This window comes from Triturus cristatus, chromosome 6 (assembly GCF_964204655.1).
Source record: "Triturus cristatus chromosome 6, aTriCri1.1, whole genome shotgun sequence".
In the NCBI taxonomy this organism is placed as follows: domain Eukaryota; kingdom Metazoa; phylum Chordata; class Amphibia; order Caudata; family Salamandridae; genus Triturus; species Triturus cristatus.
This window is the reverse complement of record NC_140589.1, coordinates 789,450,325-789,474,058: the sequence shown is the minus strand read 5'-3', so window position 1 is coordinate 789,474,058 and position 23,734 is coordinate 789,450,325. Positions and strand designations below refer to the sequence as shown.

General features: G+C 43.2%; 1 protein-coding gene across 4 annotated transcripts in view; it reads left to right on the top strand.

The window, feature by feature from the left end:
• Positions 1-16,520: 16,520 nt before the first annotated feature.
• The window catches only part of TTLL2 (tubulin tyrosine ligase like 2), an 88,059-nt gene continuing 80,845 nt past the window's right edge, over positions 16,521-23,734 (top strand). For all 4 annotated transcript variants that reach the window (XM_085609259.1, XM_085609258.1, XM_085609256.1 and 1 more), the window contains exon 1: positions 16,521-16,726. The gene's annotated coding sequence lies outside the window, so the exon portion shown is untranslated. The remainder of the gene's footprint in view (positions 16,727-23,734) is intronic.

Sequence of the window (23,734 nt, the reverse complement as noted above, 5' to 3'; positions counted from 1 at the left end):
GAGCTACCGCAGTAAATCACAGAACGACATGCCAATTTTGCCCGTTAGCAGAATTACATGGAATCTCAATGAGTTTTTATTACTCAACGGAATTCCATGGAGTGAAACTCTGCGAGTTTCAGCCAGGCGTACTTAAAACACTGCTCAGTCAAATAGTCTTCAGCTATTTCCTCCAGTCTAAGAGAACCTAACCTCTTTGGAAATGGAATTCTTCAGCCTGGGAACATTTAATGAAAAAGAACAGCCTGCGTGTGTGCTGAGTTTAGAGACAGGAATTGTTAGCATCACCTGATTTCTACTGCTCGGGTCACAAAGGTAGACCTGATGGCCCTGGCTTTAGACAACGAATGTGCCAGGGGTTGTTGATGAAAGAACTTGAAAATCAAGCACAAGGTCTTGAATGGAAAATGTTCTGAAACTGTGAGATGGTGTAGAGCCTCGAGGGCTGCTGAGATGTGATATATTTCTTTCTTTTTTACACCCAAAGACAGTTCTGACTTAAGTTTTCTGCGCATGCTAGTAAGATATTGGATAGGTCAGGATATAGGGCATTGCAGTAGTCTAGCCATGTAATCAAAGCTGCCCAAACTACCAGGACCTGTTTTTTTGGGCATGGACGACGGAGGATGTGTTTGAGCCATTTGATTTGACAGGAGCAATGTTGTATCACTGCATTGAGGCGTGGTGTAAATGAGGTCTCAGCATAGAACAGAACGCCCAGAATTATATCAGGAGTTCGGAATAGAACATGGAGAGATAGAGCTGGAGCCTGTAAATCGGGCTCTTCATAACAACTTTGGGGTCACTAATCTCTGACATGCCAGGGAATAGAGGCTGTGCAAGACAGGTAACTGGAAAGATGTAAAAACAGGGCCGCTAAACACCACAGGATAGGCCTTCCTGGTTGCAATGCACTCCCGTACCTTAAGAGGCAGTTGGGTAATGTTGGGTTACTCCTTAGCCCATTTCCCTGGCACCGAATCGTAGCTACGTTCACTCTCTGCTTTGCTACGTCATTCATCCCATATGACGTCATGCATGTTCCTTCCCCTGCTACCATTGTGGTTCTAGCTGTTCGTGTTGTATTATGTTTCAGGAGTTTGACAATTTGTTGTCATACTGTTGTCTCCAATGCCTGGGCCTCCTAGGGAGAATCCCTGCTATTCAGGTCAACACCTCCTTTCACGACCAGTCTCTACGCCTAGGATTCGGGTAAGCTTGCTAGTTTGAATGGCTGAGGTCTTCTCTGAAATTACACCTGCACAATATGTTTGTTCATTGACTTTCCTTCCTTTTTGCACTTATTCACAGTTTTCCTTCTCACATCTAAGTGTGAGTCATGGGCACTCCTACAGTCGAAGCCATTCTAATCCAGGTATTTTTGCACCGCCAAACTCCAACAACAATTACACCTGTGTTCTCTCTGTCCCTTCCCATTTTCCTCTTCCTTCACTTGTGAGGACTTAAGTTATTTGGTGTTATGTTTATTACATGTATTTCTTGTACTTTATGCTGTATGTTGTTTTTACTTGTAATGGCATGAAGTTATCCTTCCTTGGAGTGCACTCCTCTTGATGTTCTAGATCTATTTAGCTCTGAGAACCTTCAGTGGAGTCGCTGGTAGGAAGGACCAAGGCAAGACTTTGCCTTCCCTGCTTGATAACTTAAGTGCTTCAACCTGTAATAAATCTTCTTGAATCACTTTTTGCGTGGATTCCAGCTTTACAACTTTGGTGAACAGTGAGTGGTTGAACACCAGGGAACCCACAGAGGATTATTTTCACTTTTCGTTGGATGGTCGTAATACTAGAATCTATGGTGGATTTGTATTTTATGTGGAACTTAGATTTCCGAGCCATAGCCGGAATACTGAGGGAGCATTCACCAACAGTGTGTGATAAACTGTGTTTATTCTCCTATTGCTTTTCTGCTGATATTCTTCAGGGCAGTTGTTGGTAGTTAAGAGCATCTTCTGAAACTGCATCTTTCAGCAGCTCTGCACTGCCTGGAACGGCAACCAGCAGAAGTTCTATGTGGCATGGAAGTTACGACGCACAGCAGACAATAAAGAGCGATGCATCAGATCTCTATGTTGTTTTGGAACGCAGAGTGTTTTGCACGCTGTAGACAGAGGTCGCTGGGAGTGGAGGGCCTGGTTATGCTACCTACAAGCGTGCCGCCATTTTGGTAAACAAAGTGTTGGATGTGTCTACTTCACATGTGACCTCAACCAGACACAGTTGTACCATTTGGATTAGCCATTACATAAGGCGGAAAAAATAAAAACGTATGAGCGGTACAGTTAAAACCTAGCTGTGTGGAGCGATACAGTTCATATCAACAGTTACATCCTGTTAGTAACTTTTCACAGTTAGTTTGGGCAAGCATTTTTGTCATCGCTGTATGCCATTTATGGCAGTTATCTATTGTGCTGGTGAAAAACTCAGTGTAGGTCAGTGGACTAGTCCTCTTTTAGGGATGAAGGAAGGACACTGTACCTGGTAGATCTTGAGGTTCTTATAGGATTCAGTGAACTAGTCCCATTCCTAAGGTGTAAGTTGTGTGTGCAATCACATAGACCTTTTATACAATGGCAACGCAAAACTTTTCGATTTAACCCCCACAACTATTTTGGCCTGCAGGAGGAAACCCATGCATAAAATAGGTTGATTGGAATGCTCATTTTCTCAATTTTCTTGAGACAATTGAGGTAGGCAAAATGCTTCCAGAATGCAAAAAAAGATTTTTCTACATTCTGTGGGACAAGAAGGGTTAAAGGTCTATGAGTAAACGACGAAAGTGTCAGGGGTGGGGATGTAAATGTTTTTGATGAAACTTTGAAATACTTTGATAACCATTTTGCACCAAACGTTTGTATTGGGATTGTAAGGTATGCACGTTTTCAAAGGAAACAAGATGTGAGTGAGACAGTGGATGAGTATATTGCTGCACTTAAAAAACTACCTGGGAATTACACATATTACCATATACATGGGCAGCCTATTAGTGATCAAATAGTCATGCATACTCGTGATCCAGCCATTCAGGAGAGGTTGTGGATCAATGGTGAAACTGACCTTAAGGACATTTTGGCTATAGTACGAAAAGCAGAAATGGCCAGCTGCAGTGCTAAGATCTTAAAAGCAATGTCAAGAGGCTCTCAAGAAGCAAATAATACAGTCATGGGCAAATTCTTCAATAAACAAAAGAAAGAGAGATCTAAAGAGCATGAATCTACCATGAAAGCGGGCCCAAGGTGTTCTCATTGGGATAGTGAATCCCACTTAGCCTCAAGGACATTTTGCCCTGCAGTCAAACAGAAGTGCTCAGCATGTGGGGTAATCGGTCGCTTTGCCAAAGTGTGCAAGAAAAAGAAAGGTTTCAAAGTGAAGTACGTAGAAGGTGGAAGTTCTAGTGAGGATGAGAGCATAGTTAAAAAAGTCATGAACAATGATCCTGACATGGTAGTACAAGATTTTGAGTCCAAGGAGGTATTCATTTGACATATTAATGATCTGCTTGGGAATAGTAAAAATAAACCTTTTTGTTTAATGACCATTGGGGTCGTAATGGTACAAATGTACGCTGTATGAGGATCCCCATATACTATTGTGAATGCAGAAGTATGGAACACCTAATTTGTTAGGAAATTAGTGGACAAATTAGTAGGATCAGATATACATTATGAAGGCTTTACCGGGAAAAAAGAGATAAAATAGAATACAGACTGTTGGTATTCGGGTTTATGAATAAAGAATATTGTGGCAAGTTATACATTGTTCAAAATGGTCCCTCAGTTTTAGGATGGATGAATCAGGATGATCTAGACATTATTCTGAATCCAAATAACCCTGAGTCTGTCACAATTGTGGATGATAAGGAAACACTACTGGAATGAAAACGTTGAAAACATTCCTCAGGGTGTTCCGTGGCAAAATTGGCAAGCTAAAAGATTTTGAGCACTTTATCATTTTGAGAACTGATGCCTGTCCCAAGGTGCATAAAGTAAGGAACATTCCTATTCTACCCAGGGAGGAGGTTGACAAGGAATTGGAAAACCTAGTTAATGTTGATATAATAGAACCCATTGAATCCTCTGAATGGATTTCTCCTGTAGTGGTAGCAAGACGAACTAACAGGAAGATTAGGTTATGTATTGACCTGCGTCATTTGAATACGAATATTGTAGTGGATACATTTCCTCTTACTAAAATCTCAGAGATGTTAGCTTTAGTAAAAGATGCTAAGTGGTTCTCCACTATTGAGCTATGAGCAGCATATCACCAGATTCAGCTAACAGAAGCGAATCAGTTGATACAGCCTTTATAACCCGACAGGGTGTATCCAGTAAAAAAGGATGCTGTTCGGGTTGGCATCGGCGGGGGCCATATTTCCAAAGCTTATGCACCAGTTTTTCGGAATCTCAAGAACTTAAGGTGTTTCCAGGACAACATTCTAATATTTGGCAACAATAGGTAGGAACATGGTAAAATACTGGAGGATGTTTTGGGCACTTTAGAAGAAAAAGGATTAACTGTTGAGCATTCCAAGTAAAAATTCGCCGTGCAATCAGTAAACTTTCTTGGTCATGTACATTGTAGAGAAGGAGTGGCAACTAAGCCTACATTAGTTGAGACTATCCAAAATACCCCACATCTTACTAGCAAGGATGAGGTATGAACATTTTTTGGCCTAGTTGAATATTATTCCAAGTTTATGAAGGGGTTTTCTGGCAGAGTGTATAACATGAGGCAATTTTTAAAAAACAAGGTGAAATTTCCATGGACAGAAGAATGCAAGGAAGAGTTTAAAGACATAAAAAGGCTATTGTGAAAGCTCGAGTATTGAAATGCGTTGACCCTGAACTAGAAAATGTGGTTGCTGTGGATGCTAGCAACAAAGGGTTGGGAGGAGTCCTTTCTCAAATTAATTTCAGAGGCCAAGGAAACCATAATTGCATACACATATTGTACATTATTACCCCTGAAAGAGAAATTCTCGATTGAGAAAGAGACACTCGCTTGTGTGTGGGTCCTGGAATACTTCAGGCCTTTTATGGGGAGTAAGCAGTGCAGAATACACAGTGACCAAAAACCTTTTGTAAAATTTTTGATTGACCATGGAAGAGTTATTCAATGCTTCTGTGAGAATAGCAAGGATGTCAATAAGATTACAAGACTTCATATATAAAATAGAATATGTACCAGGAAAAAAAACATTTCTGGCAGACTTTTTGTCATGCATGCCGACAGACATTCAGGATTGCGATAAGACTGAGGGAGATGAATTCCAAATTGCATTAATTTGTGATCAAGGTATGCCAAGATTGAGAGAAGAGGAATGAAAAATGGAATATGCTAAGGATACAGTGTTACAATGACTTATGAGCTCAGTGGAACAAGGATAGCCAGAAAAATTGGTGATTTCGAAAGATCTGAGATAATTTGAGGAAATTAAGAGTGAGTTATACGTAGTTCAGCGGTTTGTACACAGGGGTGATAGAATCATTTCGCCAACCACACTGAGAAATAGCATAGTGAAACTATGCCTTGAAGGTCATGGTGGTGTTGTAAAAACGAAACAAAGGGTTAAAATATTATTGGTGGCCAGAATTGGGCATTTGTGCAGAACAAATGGTGAGAAATTGCATTTGAGAAACTGGAGGCCTAATATGTGTGTGAAATTATTCACAAGAAACGTTGACACACGGTGGCCATTGACATAATGCGTCTGATTGGTACACCATCAAAGTGTATCATAGCAATTACTAATGCATTCTCTAGGTAGCCTGTGATTAGGGTGGTGAAAAAAGTTGACTCTGTTGAAGTTTTGAAATTTATTGACAAAGTATTTATGGATGAAGGAATAACCGTTCAGATCATCAGTGACAATGGAGTACAATTTATGTCTAATTTAGCAAAGAGTTATTTAGAGAAAGTGGGGGTAAAACATAGAACCACTTCTTTGTATAAACCTAGTGGGCACAGAATGATGAAGAGGTTCAACAGAGTTTTGAATAATGCTATACAATTGGCAGTGAAGAATGAAGAGGATTGGGAGATTGAAATTCTTAAAACAGTGTGGAGGTACATGACTACTGTACATGAGTCACTGTAGGTGTCACTATTTGAAGTTATGAGAGGGAGAGGAGCAAGGACTGAGTGCAATCATGAATGGTTATTACAAGCAGCAGATACCAGTGTTTCAGTGAATTAGGTGAGGAAAAAGATTACTAACAAGCATTAGGAGTACAAGAAGAAGTTTCATCAAAATAGAGGTTAGGAGGGTGTGGAAATCAGTGAGGCAATGTGGGTGAAAGTTAAAAAAAGTGCAAGGTGAAGAAAGATGAAAGCCAATTCTCTGAACCATTGACGGTGTTCAAAGTCCTCTATAATCCTGTGCAATTGAGTGATGGTAAGGCATGGAACCTCAGAAGAATTACTGTTCTGAAGGGAGAAAACAAATTATATGAATGGAGTAGCATGAGTAGAGGTGATGAGTTCCAATTTGGTCAAACTACTCCAAAACCATAAATACATTAAACCAGAAAAAACACACAAAAGGGAGTGCCTCAAGAATCCAACAATTGTATTGTAGAGTTTGTTCTCTTTGTTTCTTCTCTCCTCTTTTTATGAAGTACTCAGTTCAATGGTGACAATATCAATGTACTCTTCTCCAATATCAGAATAACATGGGAGCAGTGGTATGAAGTCTCAAAACAATTCTCTTTATGTTTTTTTAGTACATCAAAGAAACAGACCGGCCAATGCTTTTTATCCTCCGAGAGGACTTCATCAGGGTTAATGTATTTCTTTACAGCAATGTCACATTGAAGTCTAAGTGTAAAATGGATCAGTTCTCCATGAAATTCTTTGAACACTAATACTGCTCCTTTATTGTTGTAGGGAAATACCAGGTGACCACATATAAATATCACAGCTTAATATACCCAGCCCATTATGTTCTGTAAGTTCAGACCGGGTAATACAACACGCCACCACTGTCACTGACCTTCGTTCTACAACAATAAAGGAGCAGTACTAGTGTTTCAAAATTGTACCTCCCTTCAGTGTGTTTTTTCACTAAATGCTCAAGGAGCGACAATGACCAGAGTTCAATCAAGATGCCATGGAGACGATGCAACGGAAATGCAAAAAAAAATTAATTAAAAGGGGGGACATGGGAACAGGGTCATTAAAAAACATGAAAAGACAAGATCAATCCGGTGCAAATGCACAGTAAATCCCATAAAAAACAATTTGTGCATACTTCTTATAGGAAAACATTTCCAACAGAGATTGCAGCTGCGTGTTTTAGAAACACAACATTAAGAAAAGACTAGCCAAGACCACACACCAGAAGCTCAGACCCATACGCCTGCCCCATCAGAAAATAAAACTTGGCAAAAAAAATCAAAAAGGTAACTGTAAAAAATAAAACTTTGCAACAAAATACAAGACTGGCAAAAGGCAAAGTTTTATTGTCTACAGTTACTTTTTTTCATTTATTTTGCCAAGTCTTCTTTTCTCACTTTCCTTCCTCTGCCATTTGCCAGTCTTGTGTTTTGTTACAGAGGAAGGCGTGCGGGTAAAGTGAGACTTAGCAAAATAAAACCAAAAGTTAACTATAGCCAATAAAACTTAATTTTGTTTGTCCTGCTGAGCACGTTTCCACCTCTCTTTGACAAGAGAGCACCTGCACTCATCGCAGAGCACCCTCATCGCAGCAGGTCCAATCGGAGCACATGAGCTGGTCTGTTCTGGTTTTGGAGGAGGTGGGTGGAATAAATGCTGTAATAAAATGCAAGCTGCTACGGGCCTGAAGCACCCACAGTGTAACATGAGCAGGAAAGAAATAATAAAGTAGTCCCGCAAATAAGGAGATAAAGAACCACAGCATATAAATACAGTACTTGGTCCCTGCTCCGTGGGAGTAAAAGAAAGTGCAAAAGGAGGGACAAAGAGGCAGGAGTGACAACTAGTAAGCAAGGATTGACACTGAAACAAACAAATGAAAAGCAGGGATATGGCTTTAAGCTCACGAGAGAAGACTATACTAAAGTATATACAAGCGGTCTTGAATGCTCAACCTAAAAAGGACCTCCTGGACCAGTCAGCCGCCTTCGACATGGTCTGCCACCGCACACTACGAACACGCCTCTACGACGCCGGAATCCAAGAGAAGGCCCTGGACTAGACAACCTCCTTCCTCTCCGGCAGAACACAGAGCGTCCGCCTCCCCCCCTTCCGCTCCGAAGCCACCGAGATCATCTGCGGCGTACCCCAAGGATCATCCCTCAGCCCAACGTTGTTCAACATCTACATGGCACTGCTCACTCACGTCGGCACGACCTCAACATCATCTCCTACGTTGACGACACCCAGCTGATCCTCTCCCTCACCAAAGACCCCCACACCACCAAAACCAACCTCCACGAAGGAATGAAGGCCGTCGCCGACTGGATGAGAAACAGCCGACTGAAGCTGAACTCTGACAAGACGGAGGTCCTCATCCTCGGTTCCACCTCCTCAGCCTGGGACGAGTCCTGGGGGCCGACTGCACTAGGAGCACCCCCTACACCCACCGACCACGCACGCAACCTAGGGGTCATCCTCGACTCCACCCTTTCCATGACGAAGCAGGTCAAAACAGTCTCCTCCTCCTGCTTCAACACCCTCCGCATGCTTTGCAGGATCTTCAAGTGGCTCCCCACCGAAACAAGAAGGACGGTCACCCAGGCCCTTGTCAGCAGTAGACTGGACTACGGAAACGCACTCTACGCAGGAGCCCCGGCCAAACTCCTGAAACGGCTCCAACGCATCCAGAACGCTTCCGCAAGCCTGATCCTCGACATCCCTCCCCGCAGCCACATCACACCCCACTTGAGAGACCTGCACTGGCTCCCCATCAACAAGAGGATAACCTTCAAACTCCCCACCCACGCACACAAGGCACTCCACAACACCGGTCCAGCGTACCTCAACAGCCGACTCAGCCTCTACACCCCCGCCCGCCAGCTCCGCTCAGCAGACTGAGCCCTCGCCACCGTCCCCCGCATCCGAAGAGTTAGCGCCGGCGGCAGATCATTCTCCCACCTCGCCGCCAAGACATGGAACACCCTCCCCATCCGCCTGCGGCAGACCGAAGACCTTCTAACCTTCAGGAGACTTCTCAAGAACTGGCTCTTCGAACAATAGCAGCTCCCCCCCCCCCCCCCCCCCAGCACCTTGAGACCCTCACGGGTATTTAGCGCGCTTTATAAATGCTATGATTGATTGACCTGGAAAATGGGGTCCCTAGGGCCCCCTCCTATTTAAAAAACATAAGGCCCTGTGGCCAACCCCCGCCGCGCACTGCTTTCAGCTCGGGGTTGGGTTTACGTATAGTAAGAAAATATTACTTTATGTTAAAAAAAACTAGAAATTCACTGAAAAAAGGGTAAAGTAACGATATAGTTAGGTGTGACAAAAAGATCTGCTCTTGTTTTTAAAAAAACCTTTTGAAATTCTCTGAAAAAAACAAAGGTTAAATTAACAAAATAATTAGGTGACTATGTCAGTGACAACATTAACATTTTGAACTTAAGAAACACGGAATTTCATCAGGTATGATTAGCAGGGCTAACTATAACTTGCGCCCCCACTTTGCACTGCCTATGACCTCACATATTCATCACTCATGACATTCGATACAATTATTTATGACATCACTGATGACACCTCAAATGACATAATTGATGACATCACGGATGACATCATCCAAGCTTCTTTTGTACACATTGCTCTATAAACGGTTATAGCATTAGAGCTATGAAAGTAAGTGCAAAATAGCACAGAATAACATGAAGCATCATTTCTGCTAAAATACACACAACCCCCATAGATAAAGCAAGCTTGTGTTATGTGCAACATTTACCCTATAGCATACACTTAATGGGTAGTCAAGTTCATGTTGTCTATGAACCACAGATAAAAGGGTAACCTATCTTGCACACAGTGTTCAATCTGTATACAGCCGTTCAGGAAAAAGCAAGTTCCTCCAGATACTGAAGCCCTGTTACATGACTAATGCTCTATTACGGACTGTCTTTGCTTGTATCAAACTCCTGACAATCACTGAACCTACATCGAGAAATGAAATGGATATATGTAGAAAAGTAACTGTTAACACTGTTTACTCTATGGAGAGAGTTTACTCTGTACCACACAGTTTGCAAACAGTGAAAAACTCATTGGAAACACACCACAGATCATTAGAAATTGTCTACTAAGAACAGTGTACACTCTGTGCAAAACTTGTTCAAAGAGCAACTATTTTCTGAAAATAACCAAGATCGGAAGGTGCTAAAGATTAATATACCTGCAGCCTTCATACTGTGGTGAAAACTTTACATATAGCCCCTCTCCGAAGCAAAACAGGCACATGTACATAGTTTAGTCCCTGGTGCACACAGTTTTCCATGTCAAGTAGAAATTGCCATGCTAACACGATTCTGTCTAATAACTCACGGGTGCTTACAATGCTTAGTATGTAGTATGTAGAATCTTTGCCCAGCTGGAAACTTTTTCTACTGTACCAAAAAACTTGTGTGGATCCTGCACATAGATTTATAACGTGTTTGATACCTCTACACACCTAAGTGCATTAGGAGCACATGCTTTTTGTAAACACTTACACCAATTAGCTGGACACAGGCTGTACAAAATTGGGTAAAAAAGTAATATGGCAGTTATCCGCCACTCTGTAAACTAATCAAATTAACACACTCATTGATTGATATCATCAGTGCTGTCATTAATGATGTCATTTGAGATGTCATCAGTGATATCATAAATGATGTCATAGAACAGATAGTGAGTGATGTAATATATGAGGTCATTAGCAGTGCATGGCTGGACACAAGAAATAATTAAATCTGCTAATTTTAATTGATGAATTTCAGTTTTTTTTTAAGTTGGAAACATTAATGTCACTGACATAGTAACCTAACTATAACTTTACTTTAACCTTTGTTTTATTCAGTGAATTTCTGAGGCTTTTTTTTAAAACAAAAGCAGATTTTTTTATCACACCTAACTATAACCTTTGTTTTCTTGAGGGGGGGTTATGTGTGTGTGTGTGCGTACATGTGTGTGTCATTGACAAAGAAAAGCCTAAATAGCGACACTGTACTGACCACTGCCAACATTTAGTCCTATCTCTATTCAAAAGACTGTTGCAGTTTTTACCCTGAAAATCTGGTCATCCTACTATAACAGAATTTTTTTTTGCGGCCTTAAAAAAGTAACAACAGTTCAGTCGAGCTGGCTAATTTTGAAAATTCTTGCTTCAAGCACCAATGCACTTTACATATCATCTCGGCGACGAGCACATCCAGTGAGCGATTTAGCATGAGCAGAATATATGGCAGTTATTGGTAACTGTAGTCACGTTTTTCACAAGGAACAAATGCAAAAAGAACTGAGGACCTGGCCTGGCAGTTTGGGCTGGACTGTTCCCATTGGGTACAGGGTCAAGACTGCTTTGCATATGGCTGGGTCCAAACTGGAATGGCATGGTGAGCAAAAAAACGATGGATTTAGGCCCAGATCTCTGTACTGGGGCGAATGTATGACACTGTTCTGCATTCTGTCCATCAAAAGTTATTTTTGCATTTGTCACCCCGAGTGGGACGGGTATGCTCAGACGTGAGTCCCGTGCTCTCCATGCCACTGGAATCAAGCTATCCTGGCTGAAGAGGGGTGAAACCCCGAAACCGGTCCTAGGATGCTTGTTTCCAGTTCAGGGAGGACCTGGCCTGGCAGTTCGGGCTGGACTGTTCCCATTGGGCACAGGGTCAAGACTGATTTGCATATGGCTGGGTCCAAACTGGAATGGCATGGTGAGCAAAAAAACGATGGATTTAGGCCCAGATCTCAGTACTGGGGTGAATGTATGACATTGTTCTGCATTCTGTCCATCAAAAGTTCTTTTTGCATTTCACAAAGAACAGCATTTTAATTTCACACACCTTTTAGTCCATTATGGCCCTCTCAAATTCATCCAGGCACACATCCACACTTACTGATTCAACCATTCATCCATATATCCATCAGTCAGTCACTCACTAACTCAACCATCCACTCACTCATCCATCCAATCATTGACTTATCTTTTTTACCTCCTCACCCATCTACAAAACCACACACTCTCTCCTGCCAATCAGTAAAGAAGCCTTCACAAATAACACAGTCTGCTTTGTCACTGCTTCGTCACTTTCGTTTTGTCATAGTTCGTTTTTTCTCCAGCACTCAAACACTCAGAAGGTCTATCTCTCCCAGGTTATTTACGCCCGTCTGTCAGGAGGAACTGGTGGCTGAGGTCAGAGTATAGAATGACGGTTTAGTTGACCAGCCTCTTCCATAAAACCAGATGCAGGGCAGTTTGCGCAGCGGACATGCGCAGGGGGCATGCCGAAGGCAAGCCCGTCTGCGCCCGACCGTCGCCAGGAGCCAGGTACCCTGTCCGTTTATACCCAGATCAAGGTACTGGTCCTAAGCTTAGAAATTCAAGGACAGACCTTCTGCACCTCAGGGATAACTGCCATCACCGATGCCACCCTTGTTCTATGGATGGGGTACAGAACCTAAACCACCTGGAAGGTTTCTTTCCCTGCATATACTGCAGGTACCAGAGTATAAACTCAGACCTAGCAGCACCTAGCCCCAGATGACCCCAAAGTGTCGAGTAAATATGGCACTGACACAAGAAAATTCAACGCTAAGAAAGCAAATAACTTGGATCCTGAGTGGCAATCTACCTCCCCTAGGCAAAGCTGGAAGGGTTTCCTGGGTAATGTTAGATCACTTCCTAAACATGCGATTGAGATCTGGGACCTACTTAATTCAGAGACACCTGATATAGGTTTCTTAACAGAGACATGGCTAAAGCCTAATAGTACCCCCGCAATCACAATTGCTATACCGGAGGGCTACAGGATTCAAAGACTAGATAGGCAGATTAATACAGGAGGAGGGATAGCCATTATTCACAGTGACAGATTGAAAATTACAATTTTGGAGCAGCGTAGCAATGAGAAGATCGAAATCCTGATTTTTTGGATGGATCCTCCGCCACAAAATAGCTGGAAAGGTGCACTGGTATATCGTCCACCAGGCCCTATAGCCGAATTTTCTCAACAACTTATGGAGCTGATTGCACCTCATGTGATCTCTTCCAACAACTTTATGTTGCTGGGAGACTTCAATATACATAGTGAATGTCAATACAAGGCAGAAACTGCGTCTTTTCTGGCTGATCTAGCCACACTGAACTTAGCTAAAATCAACAACGGTCCAACCCACATAGCAGGACACACCCTAGACATCATTTCCTCTAAGTCACCACACCTCTCATGCAAAGCCCCGAGGCCACTTAATTGGTCTGACCATGCACTCATTGACTTCCAAGTGCAGGGACCTAGAGAACAGGAGTCACCCATCCCAGATCACCAGTTCTCGTACAGACAATGGCATAAAATAAATCCTGAAACCTTCTCAGCGGCCTTTATATCACTAGGGGACATTGCACCTAGTAATATTGAGGAGAGCTTAGCTCATTTCAACGAAGCAGCCTTAGTCGCCATTGAACAGATCGCCCCTCTCAAAACACGATCAAATAAATCCAGGCAAACCCAGGCGGCCTGGTTTACACTTGAACTCCATAAGGAAAAAAGTCTATGTAAAAATTTGGAAAGAAGATGGCGTTGGACCCATCTTACTGAGGACAAAGCGAAATATAGGTTAGCCCTCACTCATTACCACAAAAATATAAAGCAGACCCGAAAAACCCATATAGCTCAACAACTTAGCCAAGCAGAGAACACTCCCAAAGCCCTGTACCAGATCCTGAAAGCCTTTACTAACTACAAAGCCTGGGATCTGGAAGAAAACTTCTCTCAGTCCCTTTGCGATCAAATAGGTGATTTTGTCACACAGAAAATTGACACTATCTATGATAAGATTACCGCTGCAAGCTGTCCACAGCTGGCGAACACCACAATGGTATCCTCGCCAAGCCCAAGGACAAAATCACTGTGGAATTTCCCCCCTGTATCACAGAAAGAGACAGAAACCTTAATGTGCAAGGTAAAATCAGGCTTGCCACTGGATGTCTTACCTGCAAGAATCTCGGCCTCTCTTGCTAAAACACCTGTCAGATCCAATCTGCTCTCTATTGAATTTATCACTGAAGGAAGGCCACCTACCATTGACATGGAAGGCGGCGAGATCATCCCAAACCGAAAAAACACCAAAGCCACCATGGAAGATCTCTCTAATCTGCGCTCCATCTCCCTCCTGCCTTTCCTGTGCAAAGTACTGGAAAAATACGTTAATAAACATCTATCGGACCATATCGAATCGGCTGGCTACCTTGATCCATCCCAATCGGGCTTCCGACCAAAACATAGCACGGAAACAGCCCTGGTGGCCGTTACTGATAACATCAGGCTAGATCTAGACAATGGTCAATCTACTCACCTGGTGTTATTATATCTCTCCGCGGCATTCGATACGGTCGACCACCAGATTTTGCTCATGAGACTAAAGGAAGCCGGGATTGGTGAAGTGGCACTGTAGTGGATGACTAGTTTCCTCACTAACCGCACCCAGACCATTAATCTGGGGCCATACCATTCCAACACGAAGGAACTGACCAAAGGAGTGCCTCAAGGCTCCTGTTTAAGTCCAACCATGTTTAACATCTTCATTGCCCCCTTGGCCACACTACTGAGGAAATACGGGTTCATGCAGATGACACCCAACTCACCTTTTCCTTCAATAAGATCTCTCAGACAGCCCAAGCCTCCTTCTTTTACGGCATGCTGGCTATCTCACAGTGGATGAGAAACAACTTTTTACAGCTGAATGCCGGAAAGACTGAAATCATGCTTTTTGGAGAGGCCCCACTATTGTGGACACCAGAATGGTGGCCTAAAGAGCTGGGAACGGCTCCAGCACCAAAAATAACGGCAAAATACTTAGGGGTGCGTCTCGAGCAGACCTTAACCATGAAAGAGCATATGACACACACTGTTGGCTCATGCTTCCATGTGCTTGGACTACTGAGAAGACTTTTTCCCTATCTTCCCGATTCCTTACGAAAGACTCTCATTCAAACCCTGGTGTTGAGCAAATTAGACTACTGTAATGCCCTAGTGATTGCGGCTAAGAAGTGTTCTCTGAACCGCCTTCAGGTAGTACAGAAGACGGCAGCTCGCTTAACCCTGAATGCCCCATACAGAACAGCCTCACTCCCCCTTCTCCAACAGCTCCACTGGCTACCTGTGCGCAAACAAGTGAAATTTAAGATCTGCTGTTTGACACACAAGGCAATATGGGGAAATGGACCAACCTATTTGGCGGAGAGGCTCCATCAATATACTCCCCAAAGGGACCTCCGCTCTGGCTTGAAATCTCTTCTTAAGATTCCCATGGTCAAGAAAGAAAGGACAGGGGGAAAAGCCTTCTCATATCAGGCGCCCTCCTTCTGGAACCAACCTCCCATAGCTTTAATGCAGTGCCCAGACCATCTGAAGTTTAGGAATGCTCTGAAAACTGCCTATTCTAGACTTGCCTCTATGTGATAACTTCCTTTTGTGAGTCCGCCAGCGCCGAGATCCCCCTATGGGGGTGATTCAAGCGCTATACAAATTCACAAATCAAATCAAATGACACTTAAATAGTCCAGTGCATTCAGTGCAAGTTGTCACATAGAACCCGCCATCCACACTCCCATCCTCTTACCTTAATCAAATTATTCTTCTGGCTTGCAGAGTTATTTATGCTTAACTGCTGGGCAGAAAGTAATTAGCAGTCCTCACACATATCCTACCAAGTTCACACACTCGGTTCTAGTCTTAAACCGGCATTCAGCCAGAGAACTTTTCGCATCCCGAGGCAACACGCAACCTTTGCCAGCATTTCAAAAACGTTTTCAGTTTCAACTTCCATAACGCCGACACATGGACGCTTCACGCTTGTTACCATAATACACATGAAACACTATTAGTCTCTCAAAGAAAGAGGTGTGGCAGTGGCGCTGAACTGAAAAATGACAAGCATGGCAACCTGTGGTATCTCCGCCCCTGTCGACGCACTCAAAATGCAAAACAAGAAAGCAGCCATTGAAAAGTTCGAGCTTTTCACCCGTTTACAATAAAAAAAAAGCCCTGAAAAAGAGAAAACGAGTAGATTTATTTTTAAAGTATCTATAAAATGTTTTTTTTCGTGCAAATAGAAGTTAATCGTATATAAAGTATTCAATTAATATTTAATACAAGTATACTATTTTGAATTTACTCTATTAAGCGATGTGGAAGACAATGTAATAAAATGTTCAGACTGTAACATGCTAGCAGCATAGCCTTAATGCTTTGGATTCTGACCAGAAAGGACATACCTCTCCAATATGGCCGTCTGAGATTACATACGTCAACCCCTTGTTTCAGATATGAACACCGTGCACACTGTATATACTCAGCTGGTGTTTGAATGGGAGGCACACGGTCTGTGTGGCAGAAGAGGGTATTGCTCGGTTACCGCCAAGAAGGCAGGATTGAAGACCAGCGAAATTGCTTACAGGCAGTGCCAGTGAGATGTAAAAAGTGGAAAAGACAGCACAGCCCGTGAGGTGCAGATGCGTATACACACTACACAGAGCAGCGCCGGGTCCCACTGAAATAGGGGTATGTACATTTATTCTTAAATTTACTGTTCTCTCATACAACCTGTTTAATGCAAAAAGTAGGGATAGAGAAACAGCCTTTCGTAGCCGTTTATTTCCCTCGACGTGGGCAAAGTCTTTTAGAATAAGCACATAATAAACTGCACAACAACAGGTATGCCCTGTTCCACAGTCCCTGTTTCCTTCTGAGTGTCTATAGTTTAGCCATACATCTTTGTCTGCCGGGCTTGTGATATTATTAATTTTTGTAGCCTTCCCTTCAGTATTTGTACATGTTTATTCGTTACTTGTAGTTTTTTATAAACATTTTGGGGCAGATTTACAAGCCCCTTGCACCACTTTTGAGTCACTTTTCCCATGTTAAAAGTGACGCAAAAGTGGCGCAGGGGCTTGTAAATCTGCCCCTTTGTTTTTTGTGAAACAACACAGATGCAAGTAGCATTATCCACATCCATTTAACAATTAAATGTATATTCACTCGTGAATGCTTGTCCGGTTTATTCTCTATAAGCATTAATGAATGAATGTAACAATATACTCGTCGGAAAACTTTTGCATTGTAGGTATATGTTCGCATCTGTAGCTATTTAAGAAAATCATATCATTTTTAGGCTTGGCTATAGGTTTAGATCTTGCATCGCAAATATAATCAATACAACAATCCAGAGAGAGAGGGGCAATTGTTAGCCTCACAGGCCACTACTTGCTCAAAGTATCATTCACGCTTTGATTAGCTAACATTATAGTCAAAGGAAGTTGTTCCTGTCACTCATGATACTGTGTGTTCCATCTTAACTGTTTCATTTCATAGGCCAGTAGTTTGATCATGTCACCTTTGCTTTTCTTTATAGTGCTGTTTCAGGGGCGCAACTAGACCCGAACTTCGGGGGTGGCTAACACTCTCAGCCAGGGCTGGCCCTAACACTGGTCGCACACGGGGCAACAGCCTTTTTTGATGCCCCTCCACCATTTCCTCTTTCTCTATGAATTCCCTCACTATCACTTGCCACCAATGCACCTCATCTCTCTATAGCCCCTTTCTGACAAACATTTCATTTTTTATAGGGCTACCCATAGTTCACTCACACTCAGTTCTGAGATATGCATGGTACACGTTGTTTGTAGCAGGCGCATTAACCCTCTGCACTGTGTGGGTGACAGAAGGGCCCATATGAGTGCACGGTGAGCAATATGACAGTGTGAGAGAAGGGTGAGAGGAGTGACTGCGGGGTGAGTGAGGTGACCGTATGAATTTGGGTGCGGATGTAAGTGCAGAGTGTGACGAATGAATGCGTGGTTAGTGATGGGCTTGTTTGAGTGAGTTTGCAGAGTGAGCAGAGAGGGGGACAGCAGAGTGAAGTGTCACATGAGTGCAGGGTGAGTAGTGTGCTTGTGTTACTACAGGGTGAACAGCGCAAGTGCATTGTGAGTGCAGAGTGAACACTGAGTGCAGAGTGAGCAGTGTGCTCATGGGACTGCAGGTTAAGTGGAGGGAGAACGGTGTGAGTTCATGGCGAGTGGCATAAGTGCAGTGTAACAATGAAAAAGAATCTCAAAAAGAGTAGGGGGTCTACGGGATACAGGTTTAAAGACTCAAACAGAAAAAAATCCCAATCCAAAATGTAAATACAAAACTAACTATGAGTCTATAGGGCTAGGTGAACTTCAAACAGCTGCACCTTGAAAGTGTGTTCCTACCAAAACATCGCTTAAGATATGTGCATGCATTTTGAGATCTATGAATGCATCGAAGGTTCCCATCACCCACATAAAGTGGCTTGCCTCATCATTTGGGAAACCAGGGACTTTTATCTGAAAACCGGATGCCGCCAAGTTGTCATGAGGCAGGGTTCAGAGTACGTCCCGGATGCTCGTGTGGCAATGTTGTTACAATGAGAGGACCACTTTAAGAATTTGTGTGGGGTGATATGTGCAGTGCAATTAAGTGAATGTGGTGTAATAAAATTGGGAGCAAGGCACAAAAATAGTTTAATGAGGTGCTGCCTTGGTACCAAATTAAAACAGTGCTTAACAGTTTTAACAAATAACTGTGGTGGAGGTGGCCGACATGTTTCAGCCTTGGGTGAATGTGCCCAAGCTTTCGTCAGGACCAAGTAAGCTACTGCAACTTAAATGTGAAAGGTAAATCATATGACCTACACCTGGAATAGGTGTGGAAGAAATTACCCGAATAAATCTGGGTATTAGCCTCGCCTCACCTGGCAACTGCTCAGGAAACAGGAGGCACCGCTCTCTCCGTCGGTACCTCGGGCAACTGCTGAGCCGGAGGGTGCGGATGTAAGTGCAGAGTGTGACGAATGAATGCGTGGTTAGTGATGGGCTTGTTTGAGTGAGTTTGCAGAGTGAGCAGAGAGGGGGACAGCAGAGTGAAGTGTCACATGAGTGCAGGGTGAGTAGTGTGCTTGTGTTACTACAGGGTGAACAGCGCAAGTGCATCGTGAGTGCAGAGTGAACACTGAGTGCAGAGTGAGCAGTGTGCTCATGGGACTGCAGGTTAAGTGGAGGGAGAACGGTGTGAGTTCATGGCGAGTGGCATAAGTGCAGTGTAGTCACTGTGGGTTCAGGGTGAGCGGGTGAATGGTGTGAGTGCATGATGATCAGTGCAAGTAGATTGTGATCGCTGTGAGTGCACGATGAGTGTGAAAGTGAAGGGCGCGAATGAGGAGTGAGTTGTCTGAATGCAGGGTGAATTCCTAGACGTTTGAAGTAACTCAGTATATCATCGAGGGCTGGCGTAGGGTTTAAGTTATATGTTAAACTATTGCCTATATGGCATTATTCAGGGTCCAGGGTTCTAGGGTGGAGGAAATAAATAATCTGCTGATCCTGAAACAAACTCCCAGTCTTGTGATTAGGGTTGCCAGCTGATTATATTGATGCCATAGATGGTACAAAAAAATAAGCAGTCACCTAAAGCCTATTTCCAGCACGTATCTGTGCATACTTGGAACAGCAAATATAAATAGATTTTTTTTTAAATTGTGTTCTAGGGCTGCCTGAATGATCCATGACTGATAATCAAAGGGAACAAAGACAAAAAAGTCACATTACAAAAGTATGCATACAATTTTATTTATAACCCTATTTAGTGTCAAGACAAGGCCTTTGCAGGCTCTTTAAAAACAAATGGCTGGAATTTTTCTTTGGGTAACCCTACTTTATATTCCTTTTCATGAAATGCATTATCACACTACAGCAGTAAAAGTAAAATGCATATGTAAGGAATAGGCAGAGAGGGGGCCCAGTGGGTACTGGAATGAAGAAAAAAACTAAGCCTTGATAAACAGTTTACAAAGGTATGTAAATATGCAAATGGTCTTTTAAAGACCTGTGAAAAACTCGGGCGTGTGGGAGATAAGACTCCAGACACTGCTCAGCCGAGCCCACAGCAGCCCTAGCTGCAGCAGCCTGGGCTGAGACACACGACAGGGAGGAGGAGGAGGATGGGGGGGTCGGGGGGGGGGGGGGGGGCTGATGCCATTTTAGCCCTATGGGCGTTGTGCTCCTGTGCTGTTTCCTTGCCTGGTGATTTGCTCCCTTTCTCTGCATCACCAGAGTGGATGGCTGTGACATTCATCCATGAAGCCCCGACTCCTCAGATACATACCTGTCAGTTCACCCACATTTGACGCTGTCACCCTTGTTTTTTACTTGTATTTGCCTGCCTGACAAACTAAATGCCTACATGGACTTAAATGGGGTTACCCTCTTTTCACACCAATATTGCCCTTCAACATAGTATTAATTCTGCATTCACCTTAACAAAATCACATGCCAGATTTCTCCCGCATTTTTAAGCGGAGAGGTTGACAAGTGTGCAATGTGACTTTTTATACGTTTGAGGTTCGGGGAGAGTGACAGAAAGTTACATAATGTCAAGGAAATGTGTCTCACAGTTCGTGGGCAGACATGCATCTATTTGTGATTGTCTCACATATTCTGTTTCCCAGAATGACAGTCTCCACCCAAGGATCTTGCTCCTTCATTGGGTATGGATGGAGCGGATGGATGGCTGTAACCACTACTCATGGAGCGTGCACCTCAGGTGTGATACAACTCTATGTTGCTAGGAAATTGTTGATAGGGAGGAGTCTGCGCATCCTTCTTGGAGAAGTGTTAGTTTCAGGAAGGCAGAAACAATGTTTCTTAAAGTCAAGGAAATGCATCTTACCCTGTATGGACAGACATAAAAGTAAAAAGATAATCTTTTCAGAGAGATTTAAGAGAGATTTCATCCAAAACGAGGGATGGGATACATTTATAATTAAGCAGTAGGTACCCTTAGAAGCTTTTTGTAGGTGAGTTGGTTATAAGTACTTCCTGGAACACACAAAAGGTGATTGGAGGAGGCTTGCAAAAAGTCTAACCACTGGCAATGGCACGGGCAGCATTCCAGCCCATTGTTCTTTTGCCCACCATGCCACCTCAGTTTGGACCCTTCTGGGGCTGTATTACATAAAGTGCCCCGGGGGGCGCAATTGGCGTTTGTGCCTGCTTAGTTCACCCCTGGGGCACTTTGGTATTACAGGAGTGGCCGCAGACACTTCAGCCCCCTCTGTAGTATGTATAGCGCTGGCGCACATAAAGTGGCAGGGATTTTTTCAAGGGGGTGTTCCCTCATTTCCATGGGGGCCTGAACCATGCAAATGAGGGAATCCCTTTGCCTGTGCACCACGCCATATTACTGATAAGGGCGCAGAGGCAAAGAAGCCCTCAGAAGGCTCACTGACAGTGCGCCATTTAAAAGGTGGCGCACTGTCAGTGCTCCTCCTGAGAGCAGCCCTCTGTAGGCAGTAAAGGGGGTCCTATGGACCCCCCAGACATCACCTTGCAATCGGGTGCAGTCACTGACTGCACCCGCCTGCAACGGGATCTCTAATTCCCTTTGAAAGTGCAAGCAGGTTGTTGCCTGCACTGTGAAACACGGAGCAGCTTTAAAGCAGCTGCTCTGTATTTCATGTGAATACGCTCCCCCCAGGGCACTGCATGGTCGCGGCTGCCCTTGGGGCAGTGCATTCATGGTAATGGGGCCCATTTTAATTGATTGCTCCGGGTGCACCGTTTTAAAGGTGCGCCAGTTGCAAACAAGCAAAATGCGCCTACACCGTAATAGGGCCCCTGTTTGGCTGAACGGTTTCTCTTGAAGCTGGGTCAAGACTGATTTGCATATGGATGGGTCAAAACTGAGGTGGTATGGTGGGCAAAATAATGATCTGTTGGAATGTTACCCCAAGCTGTTGTCAGTGGTTAGACTTAATACAAGCATTCCTCCCATCACCTGTTATTTGTTTGATATGAGTACTTCCCCTCAGTCCTTGGAAGGTGATATCATCGATGATAACTGTACCTCATGAAAGGGATCTTTTCACTAATGGCCATTGCGTGATATTTGGCATGGTGCTGTTCCTTCATATGTTAAGTTATGTTATGTGATAAAAATCTATAAAGCGCTCTTATACCCCGGGGTGTCTTTGCACTAGCTAAGCCACGTCTTAAGTTCATTCCTGAAGCTCAATGAGGTGAGGATGCTTCTAATATTGAGTGGCAGACTGTTCCATAGCTTAGCTGTGCTGGTAAAAAGCTTCTGCTGCCCCAGGGGGATTTTTGGAATCTAGACACTGTGAGGGTATTAGTACCACCGAAGTGAAGATCTATACTGTGAATATACTATTGAAATTTCTGTCAAATAGATTCAGAGTCAGAATCGTGCAGTACTTTGTGTGCAATGCAGAGGACCTTAAATTTAATAAGGTTCCTTGCTGGGAGCCAGTGGACCTGTTGAATACCAGGGGAGAAGGATGGAGTCCTAAAGCCATGTCACACGTCTGTAGTTTTTGGGAAAGTGTGGCGTTCCAATGCATGGAGGACCATGGAAAAACAGCCTGTCCGGTCTAGTTTTATTTTCTTTCTTCTTATGTAAATATTAAAAATAATAATAGGCAGGCAGCCTCTGTGAGCGTTCTGTGGAAGGTTGGGCTTCAACATAGAGTTCCATTGTGTGACTAGAGATGTTTGCACATGGGGCTGAATGTGTTTTGATATACAAAGTGCAGTGCCAGTTCTTGGTATTTGTAAAGTACCACCGCCAACGTTTGGAGAGGTAAACATAATGTGAGAACTTTTCTTTCAGGATTTGTTTGTTGAAAATCTTTCTCTTCTCTATTATGTACGGCTGTACAATTAGCTTTCTAATATGATGACTTTGACTGGTAGGACTTTGGATTGAAGAAGCCTAGATTCAATGGGCAAATATCAAATGGAACCCTTTTTGTTGTTAGAGCAAATTAACACTGTTGTTGAACGGACACCTTGGTTTTTCCATGTAGGTAATAACCAAACTATCTTTCTGGTTTAAATGGTGAGCAAATACAAACAAGCATTGTCAAATGCAATAGGTCTCCTTCACTAGTGCAATGGCTATTTTGTTTATGCCAGCATATGCCACAAAATGAAAATATATACAAAAAAACATATATGCAGCCACCTAAATGTGCCTTGCATCTGCTCACAATAAAATTACAATTAAAAACATTCACTGAAGTGACAGCTTTGCTGATGATGTTTAAAAAAAATAGAAGGGCGTTCGGTTGTGCATTTGGTTATTTCTATTTGTGAAGGAGACAAGAGTAAGCCATCACCAAGCCAAACGCTCAAATTGTAGCCATTTACAGTGTTACAGTGTCACTTAAACTCTTTATTACAGCAGCGTTAGAAAGGAGACATAATTTAAATCCCTATCTAACAGGGCACGCATAGTGTAGGCAAAATATGTTGCCAGTATTAAAGTTAATATAAAAAAATAGTACAAAAAAGCACACTTTGAACCAGCTTTGTCACTGAGGAGAAAAGAACTATTGTTTAGGCGGGTGTGAAGAATGCACACATGCATTGTGCAATCACTCAAAATGAAGGAAGCCAATCAGTAACATGGGTGGACCCATTGTCCCTTGCAGTATGTTTCACTTGGGCGGAAGCAAAATGTGACAGA